Genomic DNA, 16,488 nt, shown 5'->3' on the forward strand with positions numbered 1-16,488 from the left:
ACTACACTTTACTATACTATACTATTCTATACTTTACTATACTACACTTTACTCTTCTATACTTTACTATACTATATTATACTATACTACATATTCTATTCTATACGATACTTTACTATACTATTATATTCTATACTATACTATAGTACACTTTACTATCCTATTCTATTCTGTACTTTACTATACTACATTTTACTATACTATACTAATCTATACTATACTACACTTTACTATACTATTCTATACTACACTTTAATATACAATACCATACTTTACTACACTACACTTTACTATTCTAAACTTTACTATACTATATTATACTATACTATATATTCTATTCTATACTATTCTATACGATAATTTACTATACTATTATATTATATTTTATACTATACTATACTATTCTATTCTATTCTATTCTATACTATACTTTAATATACTCTACGATTCTATTCTATTCTATTCTATACCATACTATACTATTATATACTACACTTTAATATACTATACTATACTATTCTATTCTGTATTATGCTATTCTATACCATACTATACTATTATATACTACACTTTAATATACTATACTATACTATTCTATTCTGTATTATGCTATTCTATACCATACTATACTATACTATTCTATTCTATAATATACTTGACATATACTACACAGACACCAAGAACATCCATGTGGACCTTAATAATTTTACTTTAGGTGTCTTTTCGTTTCTCTCGTTTGGCGTAAAGAACGTATGTGTTGTCCTGCACACTTTTCACCCTGTGTATACTATGGACATGTTGTATATATATGTATATACTGTATATATATCATTGCTAAATACCATTTACATCGTATACAGTATATTACCATAATTATCTTGACATTATCCTTTATAATCCCTGGTGTTCATAATGCACACTTACGTTTCCCTGAGGATTATCTTTATTATTATTTCCTCTGTTACAAACCACACTGAAGCCGAATACGAAACGTGGGACGCAGGATTTACAGCAGACGTTCACCAACACCACGTTTGGAAGAGACTAATTCATATCTTTGGATACAGGTTTCCCAGAACAATGTATGCGAGCGTAACCTCTGAGCTCTTTTCCCTCCCCACTCACAAATGCAGCACACATATTTAGCCGCACACACACACACAACATATACATATATATCTTCGCATAAAGTCAAGACAATCCACTGAACCATTTGTCTGTGGCCTTTTCCTCCAGCGTCGGGGAATGCATAAGCGAGTTTGTGCTCATAAATAGTGCATCTCAGATAGCACTTTCTGTCGGGGGCTGCAGTCGCAATCGAACAAAAAAAAAGTCAGAGCTGTGACAAAAGCCCGACCTCTGCGTCACCTCACACCTTCACGTGACGTTGAGCTCGTACTTCTTCATTAGACCCAATCTTTTCCAGGAAAAAAATATAAATAAACGTGGAGAAAAAATTAATAAACGAGACGAGCTCATGCATGTTTTACAGCGACGACGCCCGCAGGGAGTCTTTGATGTTGTTAGTTTACTTTGTCAACCTTATTTATTCAGCTGGGTCCTCTGGAGGTGATGATGATGATGATGTAGTGTGAAGTCGTGTGTCATGTGACTTCTTTGTAGCATGTTTGAACACAGACACGGATGAATTATTTAAAAGGGAATATCTTCCACTGCGATGCGACAGGCTAATAACATCACAGTGTGTGGGTGTGTGTATCAAAAATGCACTGATCTTTTCATGGAATACATGAAAATATAGAATTATACGTCTTTTAGTGATTCCACTGACAAAACACACACTTTTTATTATCCGAGTTATCGCTCAGAGCTTTCTCCCCTGACATGATTTAAAGAGATCTGCTGAATAAATCACCAAAACTATTTGCTCCTGTGTTTAAATTTTTAAAGTCTCTCTCCGAGTCCCACTAGTTTTGACTCTTTGTGTTGCCTCAAACAATATTCTTTGATCTGAAGTTTTACTTTTTTTATCGTCTTCTGCTGCTCATTCTTTTGCGAAGCCCCGAAGTGACATGAGAAAAAAAAAAAAAGACGAAAAGAAAAAAAAATCTCGAGTTTCCCAAAAAAATATGAAAAAAAGAAAAAATTTGAAAAACAAATGTTTTCATTATTTTTTGGAAACAATATTTTTTTCCAAAAATTATGAAAAAAATGGAATATTTTTTTTGAAAGATAATAATGTAATTTTTTTTTTTCCCCCAAATTTTTTTCTTTCTATCTCCTTTTAGAAATATTTTTTGGATTTTTTCCCAAAATGAAAAAAAAAATGTAATTTTTTTTTCGAGATCTCAAGTTTCCCCCCAAAACTTTTTTTCAATTTTTTTTTTTACATATTTTTTTGGGAAACACGAGATCTCGACTTTGAAACTCGAGATTTCATTTTTTTTTTTTTTTTTCGTTTTTTTTTTTTCTCATGTCACTTCAGGGGCTCCGTATTCTTTCACTTTATCTGTTGTGAAGGTTGTTTGGCTGCGTAAAAGTTACATTTCTTTCGATGAACTCTGGTTTATGAGCTTGTTTTTTTGGACATTCTGGTGTCCCCTGGTTTAAAGGACACACTTTAATTGCGGTGTCGTGTGTACAAAGACACGGACACATCTCGCCATAAACCGACGAGTCACCGTCTCACAGATCGTCTTACAGGAATTTCTCTTTACGGACATCTGTTCTGGAAATTGGGGGCGACATAAAAAACGCATGTCAAGGTTTTTGGACGCTTGACAAAGCCACGTTTATGTGTAAAGTCGTTTCGAAACGAGGCCTTTAAGGATGTCGTGAGCTGGATTAAAAGCGCTGCCCGAGCAATCAGCCGAACTATCGACTTTGCACTGGAGCAATAAAGTCAAACGGCAAAAGAAGAAGAAGACGAATAATGGCAATGGGTGTTTTTTTTTTTTTGGACACTGCTGGTTTGCGCTGGTATGTCGTCGTACCATAACACAGCTGTTGTTGTTGTTGTCGTCTGTGAGACACAAACCGTTTAACTTGATGGACTCAAACAGTCGCCTCATTCGAGTCCATCAGGGAACCTTTAGTGCCTGATTTTATCCTCTGACTGCACTCAGTGTTCTTCACTCTGGGACTCTGGCTTCATGTCCGACAAGGGCAAAATGCCACGATACACATATTTCCCTGTGCAACTTTAAACTCTGTTACATTTAAACCACTGTTTTACATTAGAGCAAACAGAATTACTGTGTTAGTCTGACTACAAAATGCCCTTTGTTAGTCTGACTGAAATTGAACTATACTGGATTTCTCACAGTTGGACTGACACCATGATCATGTGATTAAATTACTAATACATGTACGCTACTGTTCAAAAGTTTGGGGTCACCTATACAATTCTTTGTGTTTTCCATTAAAAGTCACACTTTTATTCATCAAAAGAGTTGCAAAATGAATAGAAAATATAGTCAAGACATTGACAAGATAAATAATAATGATTTTGATTCAAAATAATAATTTTGACCTTTCGTCAAAGAACCAGCAAAACTGTTTTCAGCTGTGCTAACATCATTGCACAAGGGTTTTCTAATCATCAATAGCCTTCTAATGCGATTAGCAAACACAATGTACCATGAGAACACTTGAAATGAGCCTCTATACACTTATGTACATATTCCATTAAAAACCAGACGTTTGCAGCTAGAATAGTCGTTTACCACATTATTAATGTATATAGTGTATTTCTGATTCATTTAATGTTATATTCATTGAAAAAAAGTGCTTTTCCTTCCAAAATAAGGACTATTTCTAAGTGACCCCAAACTTTTGAACGGTAGTGTATACGCTCAGTTGGATCAGAGTTGCCACCGCTTCACAAATAATAGAAGAAGCTGGAACACAGAAGAGTAAAACAGCAACACTGTAAGACACTGTAAAACTAAGGCTGGTACATTTGTTTTTGGACCGATGAGGAGACCGACTCTTTGCTCCGTCAGCTTAAAGAACTGAATATTTTAACGTTCATGGATTACAGACAACTGGCTGCGAGACAAACTGGAAACCGCCTCATACTAACGAGTTGAAAGGGGTACGGACTCTTTGTTCTCTGTGTTGTAAAAATAAATAGAGAAATCCTGCACTTTTAACTTTTCACAGTCGTTTTGTTTTCTTCCGTTAGACGGATAACGCCATATATTGATTTTCACAGAATTATTACTGTATCGTGGTCCTTATTGCGAGATACCCTGTGATTCCCGCCCCTATTTGACATGTTAGCATCTTGTTTAGCGTTCATACACAGATGGTAAATTATTGAAAAGTTCTGAGCGACAGTTCAATTACATTTTATTAACTCAAGGCAATGTACATGGTAAGGCAAAAACCTTTATGATATTATAGAGAGAAGAGAAATGCAACTCTGGCTGCAGCTATGGAATATTTTTGTAATCAAGTATTCGCCCGATTACTTTTCTATAACAAGTAAATGACCAAATTACCCTCCTTTTTTGGTCGCTATCACCTTCACTTTCAGCCGATTACATCAATTTAGCCATCGCAACATTCACCTAATTTGCTAAAACTCTGCAGCCCAAAAAACATCATATTTTAGCAGTTTGATGAGCTGCCACTGTATACACACAAGCGCTCCCTCAGTCAGGTCTGATAGTATTGCCTGTGTTCAGACGCAGCATACACGTAATGTGCGATCGTTTCTGTTTCACGGCGACTCAGAAAGCAGAACAAGAACGTCGACAACAAAGAAGAGAAATCACCAAACGTTAACACCCCTGCAGCAGCTTAAAGGACACGCTGTATATATTGTATATAACAACAACAACAACGACGCACACCGGTGTAATATTGTACTTATACTTTTCATCATCGCTTTCATCTCCCTGGACAGCTCTTGATATATACCTGGGATAAAAGAAAAGCCACCTTTCATTCCCCCCGCAGTCCCTTTAATAATAAAACCACAACAGCAGCACAGTAGCCCATATGTTTGCAGCGGTACATGTGCGACCTCTGATCCCCGCTGGATTCTGTCTTATATTCTTATACGTCGTGTGTCCCTGCGGCAACAACAGCCTCTTCTTTCGTCTTTTCCTCGGTGCCGACACAGGAAAAACCAATATAAGCGTCTGTCTGACCACCTCCACACATACTGTACGACCGCCGTTTGATCACGAGAGCGGCGTTCATGCATATTCATCAAAGCTGAACGCAGCACCTAGAGCAGGGAGTTGTTCCGTGGTTCATCGTCGTGGAACAACACCGGCTTCTAATGAACTTGAATTAGAAGAAAATGTGTGTTTTCATGTGTGGATGTGCATGTTTACTGTCACTTAGCAGATGTCTGTACATGTGCTGTATGGTGACGACCGTCCTCCTGTGTCAGCGTCTGTGGAGACTGTGTTTACTCTGAAGATAAAATCCACCATTCAGACTAATGCTCATGTCTCAGAAAACCGCAGCACTTTATCATCTCACGGTCTTTGTGTTTGATGACTGATATTCAAAATCATCTAAGAGTTTTTTTTCCCACACGACCGTGATGTAAAGTGTTGTAAACACTTTACATCACGTCTGTGTTTTCATGCTCGTCTTCAGAGAGCACGTCATGTTTTGATTGAGCTGCGAGTTAAAGTAAAACTTTAATGTCCCCGAAAGGCATTTTCCCTTTTCAGCAGTAGTTAATAAAGTGATAAAAATCAATTCTCGAAAGATTACGACTTTATTCACGTAATATTACGACTTTATTCTCGAAAGATCGCAACTTTATTCTCGTAAGATTGCAACTTTATTCATGAAAGAATATGACTTTATTCTCATAAAATTACAACTTTATTCTTGAAAGATTACGACTTTGTTCTCGAAGATTACGACTTTATACTTGAAAGATTACGACTGTATACTTGAAAGATTACGACTTTGTACTTGAACAATTACGACTTTATACTTGAAAGATTACGACCATATTCTTGAAAGATTACGACTGTATACTTGAAAGGTTACGACTTACTTCTCAAAAGATTGTGACTTTATTCTTGGAAGATTACGACTTTCTTGAAAGATTACGACTTTATACTTGAAAGATTATGACTTCACACTCATAATATTGCGACTTTATTCTTGAAAGATTACGACTTTACTCTCAAAATATTGCGACTTTATTCTTGAAAGATTACGACTTTATTCTTGAAAGATTACAACTTTATCTTGAAAGATTACGACTGTATACTTGAAGGATTATGAATTTATACTTGAAAGATTACGACTTTACTCATAATATCGCAACTTTATTCTTGAAAGATTACGACTTTATTCTTGAAAGATTATGACTTAATTCTCGAAAGATTACAACTTTATTCTCGAAAGATTACGACTTTATTCACTGAAGATTGCGACTTTATTCAGGAAAGATCACAACTTTATTCTCATATTACAACTTCATTCTCGAAAGATTACGACTTTATTCTTGAAAGATGACAACTTCATTCTCATGATATTATGACTTTTTTCTCGAATGATTTTTAAAAAATCTTAAGTTTTGCCCTAATACGCCGTTGTAGACTTCTCAAATGAAGCCTGACTTGAAAAAAATCTAGCAAAACCTGCAATATCTGTCCAAAAAATTGTAACTCAGCTCTGAAGCATAAGTCCATTTCAGGACCTTATGAGTCAAGTCCAGAGTGAGAGGTCAGATACAGACTCCATCCATCTTTCCATTAACTATAGGGTCATGGTGGTTCTGCAGCCAATTCCAGCTGACATTGGACGACGGACAGAGTCCAACGCTGTCTATCACAGCGCTGTCATATGGAGACGGCCAACCATCCATACTCACATTTACACCTATGGGTAATTTAGTGATGCTATTGAACTGAAATGTCACCTGCACGTCTGTGCACTGATGGAGGACGGTACGGTACAAGGAGGAAACATTAAAAATAAAGCTTGTTTCCATGACATGAACCACTGCACCGCTCGAAATAAAAATACATAAAATGTAAAAATGACAATGTCATGAATACATTACAGCGAGACATATGGTCAATAAGCAATTTGTCTGGACATTGGCACAAGTATCAGCAAACGGTGTAATTCTCCTCAATCAGTGACTGTCAATATGATCATTAAAGGTGCTGTCAGTGATATTTTTGTTAAAAAATTTAAAAAACATGTTAAATAGCTCCATAGTCCACACACTGAGAGGCATCAGTGATGCAGTGTTTGCTCCGTGACATTGGTCTCTCAGTGTCGGTCAACGCTCTGACAGTAAATCAAAGAGCAACTTTTTCGAGTATCCTAAAACTTTATTTAATTAGGAGTGAGAACTTGACAAAGAGGCGGAGCTCTCTGCTCTCTGAAATGTAACTCATGTGCTCATGAGGTAATGTGAGGACAAGGTGATTCCTCTGTTGAGTCTGATTTTGCTCTTATCTAATGGTAAAATTACAGATTGTAGAAACTTCTATTCACCACTTCATTTGCTCCAACTGATGAGTAATTATGGGTCGTTTTGGTCAACCCCTGAATACGAACCATGGGTATGTTTTTAGCGCACCTGTATTTTTCAACTCAACTGGGCACTTAGTGAGGTTTGGGTTAGGGCTTAAAAAAGACAGGGTTAGGCAGTAAGTTACAGACTATGACAAAAAAACCATGTCAAACACACCAAAGTACAATGCTTTAACTACTACGTAAAACTGCCAGTGGAAACTTCATCAAAGCTACTTGATGACGAAGTACCCAAGGTACCAGATTGGTGTTATTTATACTACCACTAGGGGGCGCCTATTTTAAAAATGTAGCTTCAGTATGAGTCGTGATTCCTGTATACGACCCATAGTTCCGTTCCGTTGGAGGACAGTCTCTTCATCTCTTAAGTGTCAGGGAATGCAGGTAATGTCTCATACCAGAAACTGTTCAGTTGAACTGTTGTTTTTCCTTTGTTTGTGAAGTAAGCTTAGAATTCAAAAATGCATCCTTTCAGGCTGCTGTAGACACACGCAGTGTAAAATATAAAGCCCCTTACCCAAAGTACATACTCTGGGTTTTTGGTTCGATTAGCCTTCATTTGGTTTCACTTCTACACTGCACTTTTGTAGTCGTAGACCAAACCTTTTAAAAGCAGTTAAAACAGCTGCTGACAGCTGACCAGGAAGACAAAGAGCATGAGGAAATGGAGCACCTCATCGTCTCATCGATCGACCAGGACTGAAAATGCAATCCCCTCTTTATCAGTCGACTTTATTCACCACAAAAACAAACAATGGACGACGACCAAATTAATGCAGTCTTGGAGCTTTTGTTTGTCTGGTTTTTCCACAAGTAGCTGCCCAGTAGACGAGCAGCGAGCTATCCTCGCTTCCTCTCTTTGGTTTGGAGTTCGGATGATCGTTCACACCTGCCCAACACAAAGTGGACTATCCGAGAAAAAGCGGACCAAACAGCTGTGGTGTGAAAGCGCCCTCATGTGGTACGAGCCCTAACCCCTTACATTATCAGGTCAGTCGATGTAAGCCGCTTGGAACGCGCACTAAACTCTGTGCGTTTGTTTGTGTGAGTATAAAAAAGCTGGAAATAAACTTCACAGCAGCCCTTTCTATATATATTTATATAAAAAAATCTCTCTCCTTTGCCCTGGCTCTATACTGAAGTATGTGTGCGGCGTCGTCTCCTGAGTCGTTTGGTCTATGAGATCAGTACCAGTCACTATTTATGTTTGTTTATGTTGTCTTTTTCCTGTCTGCTGGAGCTCTGACACACACACACACACACACCAGCATCACAACAAAGGCCTCACTTCCTCTCCGTAGCCTCTGTTTGGTTTGTCAGGGCCTCGCCTGTGCACACACTACATCTATACTGTTCCCCTCACTCTGCGACGTCAGATTATCTGTAGGTTGCTGCTGCTGCTTCGCCTGAATCATTGTTCTCGGTGTGTGCAGCGCTGGCGCCGGCATTTACGTGACTGTGTGAAACAATGGCAGCTTCTGCGTAAGCCTCAACACCTACGTAGAATCATTACTCCAGCACCTTGGTCCCGAGCTGCAAATTACAAAATATTAATGAGCGACGCACTAATCACAGGTCCATGAAGACGCTGTCTTTTATTCAACATTATTGTCGCCGGAACACAATGGACTCACATCTCCTCTCTGCCCTTTTTACTTCTTTTTGTCATCTGGCTTTTGCTTGTTCTTTTTTTTAATATATATATATATATATATATATATATAATAAAAAAAAAATCCTTTTCAAACTCCCATCACCTCCACTTTCTCACCGTAAATTGGATGGGAGGCAATTAAGTGAGTTGTCTGAGGGCTCCCTGACAGCAATTACAAGGTGTGTAGGAATTCATGTGGAGACACACTTTCTCTCTCTCTCTCTCTCTCTCTCATGGTGGAGAAAGACGAGGTGAGGAAGGAGACAAAACAGCAGCAGCAGCAGCAGCAGAGACAAAAAACAAAAGAATCTCTTCTTGGCAAAGACAGGGAAGGGGAGGAGAGGAGAGAGCAGATCAAAGTCCAGGCGGAGTTTTGTCAAAGGCTGGAGGGCAAAACTCCAAAAGAAGCTGGGAAATAATCCCCACACTAAGAAAACATCAACATGTCCAACATAAGCATCGAGCTCAGGCTGTTTCAGGAACAGTTAAATATTCACACTCTCAAACTACAAAGGCATTTTCCAGTTTTTCCATTTCCTTGTCTTCTTAACGCCCTCTGAACCCCACCTCAGTTAACACCGATTCAGTCGTTTTCTCTCTTTCGCTCAATCACCAGTAATAAGAAGATCAGCTTTCACAGATGATTTACTGAGCTGAAAGGAGACGGAGAGATATTTTCACTTCAAATGCTAACTGTGATGTTAAAACTGATTTTTACTGCGACTCCTCGTTTACAAAGGCCCCCCTCTCTGTAAGTCTTGATATATTATTCTATTATAGCCACTGGGACGGGGTGTTTCATGTCAAAAATGGCGAATTGATTCACAGGCACAGAGGAGCTGCACAGTGTTATACTGCAAGCGTATATATAGTGTACTGTGTGTTTTTCATGCAGGAGTGCGTATCATGATGCAGCCTCTGAGGAAAAGCACCTGTGGGCTATAGTCTCAAGAAATCTATAATTCAATTCTGGTTTAAGGAGTAATAGAAAAATCATCAATACTGTCAAATTGCAGTACTTATAGAAGTAGCAATCAATCAGAATTGGCACCTAAATATGTCTCAAATGAGGGTTAAGGTGAATTTGCATACTCCGTGTTGCCGAAGAGGAGTTCCGTCCACACAGAGACGGTGTTATGGCAAATTCAATTTCTTTGTCTCAGAAGCTAGAGCCTTTTCTAACACAAGATACCAGGTCCTTTTGTGTATTGTGTATTGTATATTGTGTAATTAGGATGAACTGACACCTTCCTACAACATACGCAGGGAGTCGGCTCCCCGATACCTACAGTAGACAAAGAGGTGTGAAAACACAGCCTGGAAAGACAGACTCCTTGTCTATTGGAATGTGAAAGGGGAGTTGCTCAGGTATAAATGCTCTGGCTCTTTCTCCAGCTAGGATCACTCCTGTGAAGACTGACCTTTTCCTTGCAAAGAAAATAAAACCTTGTCGGCCGGCAGAAGTTCTCTATTTCATTCTTCACCAGCAGCAGAGAATTTCCACAACAATGGTCCAATCCTGGTCAAAGTCACTGGATCGGATATCGGATAATCCAAAAATCCTGTATATATATCATGTTTGGGCTGTTTATTTCTTCTTTTTTCGGCAGAGCAATATCTGTTACACAGTTGGAGAATGTCTTTGAAATGACTCGGCACAAATGTGTTGTTAACAGCTTCATAAATGGTATAAAATGACTAATATCGGACTAATATTGGTATCAGTAGATACCTGAGTTTGTGATATCGGGTAAAATGAAAGAACCGACTCAACACACGGTGTGCAAGAAGCTACATACACAGTTCTAAATTCATGCAAGTTAAAGCCCTAAAAACCCAGAATAATCTGGCAATAAAAGCAGAACATATCTTTGGTTACGGCTGAAAGAGACGCTCCTCCATATCTATGATTGTTCATCTGCAAATGATCCACTGTGGTGACCCCAAGTCTGGAGCAACTGAAAGACGAGGAATCGATGTTGCTCGACTGATAGCAGATAACCTTCCAGAGCGGCGACAGACAAAGACAAAATGTTTGTCAAGTTTACAGGAAAATACTGATATCAACAACCTCCACTTTACCCGCATCCCCTGGTTTGGCCAAAATGATCTTGAACAAGCATCATTCTCGGGCTGCAACGATTACGCGAAGGATTCGAGCAACGCTGCTTCGAGTATTCGTTTAATTCCTATCTAGGAATCATTGTTCCACACGGACCGTTTTAGCAGACGCACATCTGGATTTCAGCTGACGCAACGGCGGAGAGTGAAACAGCCCGTAAAAGGCAGGAAATGCTTAAACAAGAAGCCAACAAGCATGCAGTTGCTAGCGCTTCCGGGACACGCTAACGTAAACATTGATGTTAGCTGATTTAATGTAGCTTACTGGGGCTACAGCTATCGAATCTTTTTGTAATCTAGTATATATGCTTCTACTTAGCACTTTTATTTCTAAGAGTGTAGCCACAGTCGGCTCGTGATGAACTCCTAAGGGCCTGACTCTTAAAAACAGAACAGGTGTGGACGTTGTGGAAAGTTTCATTCAAAATCAGACACACACACACACACACACACATATGCAGTACAGATGTTTTTCAAACGCCTACACTGTTGAATAAAACATCAATAAACATGGTTTAAGGACAGCAGCACAACCACAAACTCATACTTTCACTTCTGTTTTGCCTTATTAAGCAGGCACATCACACACACACACACACACACACACACACACACACACACACACACACACACACACAGGCTGTAACTGAGGTATACTGTAGCTACAGGCTCAGATGGACCATTTGTATGAATATGCATGTATGATATAACCTAAGTAAACACAGATGGAGGTAAGCTAAGCTTTCAATTACATTCCCACACACGCGGCTAAAGCGTCACAATTATCCCACTTAAAGTCGACCGGCTGAGGTTGAATTAATCTGCTCTGGTTTTTATGTGCGCGTGTGCGTCCGATATGTCAAATCTGCCTGTGTTTATACGCGGTGTAGCGTCAGGCTCAATGAAAATCAAATATAAAATGCATTCCAGTCTCTTCTGGTAAATTAATTTAGAGTCTGTATAGTTGAAGCATTTCCTTAACCATGTGCACTTTGCTGGAGTTAATTCAATCTGGAATAGATTGAGGAAAAAGCTCAGCTTATATTTACATATACATGTTTAATAACACATTAAAAGACTAATTATTTTAAGTTATATTAATTGTGAGTAAAGGTTTATTTAAGGGAACTTACCCGATCGGGAAAAACCTCCGTGCAATCACGTTACTTAGAAAACGTTCAAAACTTAATGAACTAAGTAAATAGTCAGTGATTCTGCGTCTCTGAATGTGTGTGTGTGTGTGTGTGTGTGTGTGTGTGTGTGTGTGTGTGTGTGTGTGTGTGTGTGTGTGTGTGTGTCTCACATCTGACGCTGAGAAACTTGAATTAATAACCACGTTAACACATTTGAATGATTAAAAATGTGTTTAGAATGTAGATTTCTTAGGTAAAATGTGCTCCGAGACACTGGGGGCGTGTTTGAGCAGAATATGACCATCATTTTCAACATTTTCTAATCTTTAAGGATTTTAACCCCCCTTTAGGGACCCTTTAACGCACTTTAACAAGTCTCAAAATGTCCAGCTGGACTTTTTTATACTTATTTTAACCAGAAAAGGGCCAGAAATTGTGTGCTTTTGTCCATTTTTCTAGAATAACTTTGAATATCTGGCAGTTATTTACAATTTACCCCATGTTAAAATAGTGTATAAGCAATTTAAACTGAAGAAAATGTAGATTTTGTGTGTTAAATTTGATTTTTTAACAGTATAAAATGTGTTTAAAATAACATTTATTTATATTATAAATAAATATATACATATTTCTTTGAGTTTTTGTTTCAATGTCCAAAAACAGGCTAAACAAAATTAAAAAAACTTTTGAGTGAAATTACCGTAATAACCACATGCTGGCGTTGGTGTAAGAGCTTAAACAATGAAGCATCTTTTTGGAGCTTTTTTAATGATTAAAACAAGATTTCTGATTGTTTTAGCTTCTTAAATTTGAATATGTTCTGGTTTCTTTGCTCCACAAAACGAATAAATCATTAAAACTGAATCATTTTGGTTTTTGGACAAAACAAGACATTCGAGAAACTCATTATTTCCAGGTTTGACAAACATTTGATGGACCAAACGAGAAAATAATTGACAGATTAACCAATAATAGTTGCAGCAACTTCTCAGCGTTCAGAAACCGCGGTGTTAAAGGTCAAAAGGTCAAAGTTTTAGAGCTGCAAAGGCAGCAGAAGTAAAAGCAGGTGCAGACCCTCGTGAACGACAAACCTCTGATATAAAGTGCACTCAGGGTTTTTATAATCTTAACAGAATTTGAGCAGCATTTATGCAAACTATGGCTTCATCAGGTCATATGACAACTTTCTAACATATATATAACGTGGATATTTGGGACACAGACTTACACACAGATTACCTGATGGGAGCGACAATGTGTTTTTAGTCTCCGTGTGCGTGGCAGGAAACATGCTGCAGCCGCTCCTCCCATGATAGATTTACTCAGCCACGGTAAATGCAAGCTGACAGTGACCTTAACCAGGAAGCAAAGCTCTGGGCTGTGAGCTGGAACACAGAGAGAGGAGGTGATAATGAAGGGAGAGACATAGAGGAAGGAAGACAAGAGTGGGAAAGAAGAGGTGCATTAGACCCTATGTGACCAAATTTATCTTAACATCAAAATCTGTGTTTTTTTGCGAGTGATGCAGAGGCAGTCGGTTTATTTCATTCGTATCAAAAGCAAGACATTTATTCTAATGAAATACTGTGATGGAACACTTTGTTTTCCACCGACACTGTGACTGTTGATGTTAAGACCTCAAGGAAAAAACCCTCAAGCGAGCAAGAAATGATGTCGTTCGCACTGGTGAAAGTCGTTTGACTGTCGTTTGTCACTTTTATGCTGACAAAGTCGATTGTTATGTTATTATGAGAAGAGGAACAAAAAAAAAAAAGTTCATTATGAAACCGTGGCAGAAGAAATGACATCATGGGCGACTGCCAAAGACGAGAATATTAATGGGTAACGCTGTCGAACAGTGGAGGGAACGACCTTGTTGTTCATTCATTCATTCATTGTCTCCCCCCCTTTTTCCTCCACATGAGGGTCACAGGGGTCAAACCCAGCTGATATAGGGCGATAGGTGTGGGGTACCTGCCCTGGACAGGTGACCAGAGGTCACACATAGACCATTTACTCTCACATTCACACTTATGGTCCATTTAAAAGCCTCAAAATGTCCATCTGGACTTTTTTGTGCTTGTTTTAATCATAAAAGGACCAGGAAATGTCCTGTAACTAAGTAATTTTGGCCCTTTAAGTTTATTTTTTAATGATTTTCCACAATTAAGACAATACTTTTGTGTGCAATTTAAATTATAAAAACAATTCTAACAATAAATAAACAACACCGAAGCCTCAAAATGTCTGTCTTTTTGCTTATTTTAACCATAAAAGGTCGAGAAAATGTCAAATTTTTCCAGAATAGCTTTCAATATCTGGGGATTATTTACAATTTACTGCATGTTAAAATAGTGTATTTTACATTTTAAAATGAAGAAAAACACCGCAGTTGTACACAAAAACACCTGACTTTGTGTTAAATTTGGAAATTTTAACAATATAAAACAAATTTCATATAACATTTGTTTGAGTCTTTGTCTCAAAGTCCAAAAACAAGCCAACAAAAGGGAAACTATCTACTGTAGAGGCATTTTTCAAACATGCTGATTCTCCGGCTTCCTGCAACAACACGAGTGAAATTACCGTAATAACCACACGTTGACTTTGACGTGCAACTTCTCCGCTTTCAGAAACCGTTGGAATTTTCCTGATAGCACAAACCGTCGCGTAATTACAGTAATGCAAACTTGTCGATAAGAACACACAGAAAGGCCCTGAAACCGTACTGTAATCCAGCAATCGTCTTGCTGTGAGGCAACAACGCTCACCATGTATTCCACCGTGTGGCCCCCCCTTGTCCATCAGAGCTAATCTGTAGTTCAGTGCCCTGCCGAGGGGGAAAACCCTTTGCAACAAACCTGCTGTAACAACAGACCTCCCTGCAACCCCTCTCTCAGCGGCTCGCACGTCGTCGGCCCATGACCTCAACCCTGTTTGTCACTTTTGGATTTATTTATCCAGGTCTTATCGTCCAGCAGCAGCAGCAGCAGCAGCAGCAGCAGCAGCAGCAGCAGCAGCAGCAGCAGCAGCAGCAGCTCAGCCTCAGCCTCACTGAAGCCCCTGTGCAGCTGAATAAGGGCCAGAAGACTTTTTTCAAAAATAATCTGCTGCAGAATATTGTTTTTTAAAACATCCACATGTGGACAAAAAAAGGATAAAAGGATTAGATTTGGATTTCTGTAAGATAATAATATATCTGTGGACATAAATCATATTATTGATGTTTGCCCCCAGAACCAGAAATCATATTTCCATGACCTAATGTTTATTATTAATACTATTACACATTTATTTACTCTATTAACTAATTAAAGTTTTTTTTGTCCTTTTAAATCAATAGAATTATTAACCCATGGTAATTTGCCATGGGAATAATACACAACACCTTATATGGACATCCTGTGTGTGTGTCTATAGGTTACATATTCAGGCTTTAAAATTTTTTCATCTCCTTATGTATCATTGAGTCAAAGTTATGATACATTTCATGTTGCATGTTTAGTGGTGATATAAAGTAATAATTGGGAGTGTTTTTCTGTTGTTTTTGTTCATAAAAAGTGAGCCAAAAGCGAGCCAAATTTACAAATTCATTCCAATTTGTAAAAATTTTGAGGACTTTTTTGCTCAGGTGTGTTTAAATACTGTAGTTGGTGAAAATGACATTTCTTTTTCACCCGATTGCAGAGGTTATTCTGAAAAAAAAGGATATAAGACACTTTAATTGCAGATTCATAGCATATAGCCTCTGTATATACTGTTAGTGATGGGAAAAAAGCAGTCAAAGCAGTTCAAAGGGTTAACTAAGGGTTAAAAAGACTAGAATTGGGGTTCTTTTAGAGTTAAAGATATGGACGGATGGAGAGGAAAGTAGCAGGGGGAAAAAGAAAGAAGAAAAAAAAGAAGTGAGGCAGAGATGGATGAATGGTGCTGTGGTATAGGAGGAGGTGGAGGGTGGAGGCAGATGGATATACGGACGTATAGACGGGAGTAAGGAAGTGAAAAGCGTGTGTGGCCCTGGTTGTGACACTGCAGGTTGTAGTGCTGGGCAAGTGGCCAGCGTCTGTGTGTGTGTGTGTGTGTGTGTAT

The sequence above is a fragment of the Microchirus variegatus genome (assembly GCF_963457635.1).
Source record: "Microchirus variegatus genome assembly, chromosome: 12".
In the NCBI taxonomy this organism is placed as follows: domain Eukaryota; kingdom Metazoa; phylum Chordata; class Actinopteri; order Pleuronectiformes; family Soleidae; genus Microchirus; species Microchirus variegatus.